Genomic DNA, 2976 nt, shown 5'->3' on the forward strand with positions numbered 1-2976 from the left:
AAAGCGAGCAGTGGAAGAAAACATATTTATCCGATTTCAAAGAATTGCTTAGAAAGATGTTTCTATTGACCAACGGTGAAATACCTGGAGATAAAAAATAGTCCTGCTGCGCCAATCAAGTGAATGACTATAGCTCTCACTGACTCAGACGCAGCGTGACCAGAGCCAAAGTCCCCTGGGTTTCCCTCCTGTCTTCGCAAAACAAAATGCTAGTATTGTTTCCCTAATTAGGTCAGATTTTTAGAAGTATCTTTTTCTCTTTCTTCCCCACTCATGTAGGATGCTACGAAGTGATGAGAACATCAAGCTGTGCTTGAACGCTCGCTGTAGCTGGGTCAATACGGCACACTGGAGGTTAATACCCCAGATAAGTTTGATTTCTCAAATCTGCACAAAGATGATGACATGAACAGTAAACCAGCTTCCCGAGAGCATGCTCGTGGGTGTAGCTAATGAAAAAATAGTCTGCAGAACAGCAAAGGCATCATACCAACACAGCCCTGCTTTACCCGTTTTTCTCTCAGTCCCAATAGCTGTGTTTCCTCTTCACTCTGCTTCACACCGTTTTGCAATAAATGTCAAAATCAAGTAACTGCTCCTAAGAATGAGTCATAGACAAAGTTTTTGATAAACACTGGGACATGAACACACGCATCCACATGTCACATCAAGACCAGTGGGCAACTGCGAACACATCATCACAACCTATCAACTTGTCATGTCTCACACAAGGCGTCGTTCATGAGGTCAGAAATAGCCTCCAAAGGAAGGTCAGTGCAGGCAAAATGATTCACAGCCTAATGAATTCCTAACCAAAAAACTGTACCAATGCCCCAAAATTACAGGAGCCACGAATTTCATGGAAAAAATTACCTTTCAAGAGGTATAGTTATAAAAATAAATTTATTATCTGTCAAGACTTACAAAATCTGCCCCCCCATCCCATCCATCACAGTGGCATGATGCTTTACATGTACTACAGAATTTATTTCTATAACATTCATCAGAAGGAAAGAAAATATTGCAGCCAGAAAACTGAACTGTCAAGTCATTAACTACTGTGCTCCAGGTCAGAGAGGAAATTTGAGGCAGAAGCAAGAATTCAGCATCTCAGGACCAGTTCACTGCTGTAAGGGGAAAAAATAAATCCTTCCTCCCCGAATGCTCAGGGAGGGACTTTTAGCTGAGGATACTGGGGCAAGAGGGAGGAAAGCAGGGAACCAAGGAGAGTGTTGCTCCACCCGGGTGGGCTGGCAGTGGGAAGAGGCAATGCTTGTCCCAGTCACAGGCCAGAGACACAATTTCATCACTGCTCCTTCTGCCCCAGCAGTCATTTCAGACCCTTAAAAACAGCAGGGGCTGTTACGGACATACCTGAGGCTTGTAGGCGGGGCTGCAGATGCAGATACGTAGGTCACACATTTCTCCCTAGCTCCCACCAGAAGTGGTGTGTGAACCCACCAGCAGCTGGAGAGTGCCACGTGTCGGGGCAGGAGAGCCTTTGTACACCAGGTTAGCATCCCATAACGGGGAGCTTTCCCCAGAGGTGCTGGTCACGCTGCCCAAAGCAAGGCATACGTGAACAGGCGCAGTGACCGTATGAGCCCCGGTACAAATGCCTGGGATCAATAACTGCCATTCCAGTGGAAAAAGAAAGCTACCTGCAGCCCAGCAAGCACAGGACACCCCTCCACCATGACATGACAGCTCAGTGCTCCTGTAGCTGATTATTCCTACCAGCACTAGTAAGGCCAACCATTCTTTCAACACAGGATAATTCCCCCCCCCGCCTTCAAAAAAAAAAAAAAAAAAGCTTGTGTCCCATTCCTTGTTCCAAGCGGGTGATGCACCAACACAACATGGGATAAGGGACTGCTGTGGAATGCCGAAACAAAAATTAACAACAGCTTTACTTGCAAATCCAGCTATCATCCATTATAAGACTGACTCCCCAAATCAAAATAAGGAGTTTAAGGCAAACCCGTTAATTAATAAAAGGTTGGGAGGGGTGCACGTGCACATCTGCATGAAACAGTCCTTGAGCTCTTCAAGTAACCACACAGCTGCAGGTGCTTCCCTAAATTGCTATCCTGGCCCATGCCGCAGCCGGCGTGGCTGTGTAATAACGTGGCCCCACGGGGCGTGGAAACTGGCAGCTCAGGTACAACCTCTGCCGAGGTGTAACACCCAGGTTTGCTTTTGCAGCCCCGTGAGGGCCTCGCATTGCAGCCCACTGGATGAGTGCTCTGCAGCTGGGCTCCCCCCCACAGCTGTGTTTCAGCTGCTTGCTTGTCCCCCCACACCTCCATTTGACCCCCCAGCAGCAGAGTCAGGGGAGGCTATGGAGAGCAGGAGGAGAAAGGAAAGGGGTGTTTATTTCAGGGCAAAGATGCCCCCCACCCTTAATTTGAGGGTTCACACCTGGTTGCCCACTGGGACAGACAAACTTTGCCTGCCTTTCCCCTCCCTGCGGGGCTGTGGCAGGATCATTGCTACGCAGGGTGCAGTATTCCAGTACCCCGTGCTGGTACATGACTACAGATGGAAGATCACTGGAAAAATGTAGTAAGCCAAGGAGGTGGAAACCAGCCCCCACCTTCTCAGCAGCCCCTTCTAACTACGCAGGCTTTCCTGTTAGCTCTCTGACTATGTGCAGGATGTATCGTCAACCGGATCAAAGCCCCCTCTGCAAACATCCACAGGAACCGGCCTCATGAATGGAAATATCATATCCTCCTTCTACACATAGGAAATTGCCCCACCTGAATCTAACTTTTGTTGCCACTCAAAGAAAGGCTCAGAGGTGTCACTTACTTACTCCCCAACTTGACTGCAGAGGGACCATCCTTTCCCACTCGGCACAGCCAGAGGCAGCCAGAAGATGCTGTGGCAAGTTTTGCCTGGGAGCCTGGTGTGAAGGTGGTAAATGTTATATGACTGCTAGAAATTAAAAAGCACAGTTGGAGGGGGGGGGGA

This window comes from Aptenodytes forsteri, unplaced genomic scaffold (assembly GCF_000699145.1).
Source record: "Aptenodytes forsteri isolate BGI_AS27 unplaced genomic scaffold, ASM69914v1 Scaffold93, whole genome shotgun sequence".
Taxonomy (NCBI): Eukaryota; Metazoa; Chordata; class Aves; order Sphenisciformes; family Spheniscidae; genus Aptenodytes; species Aptenodytes forsteri.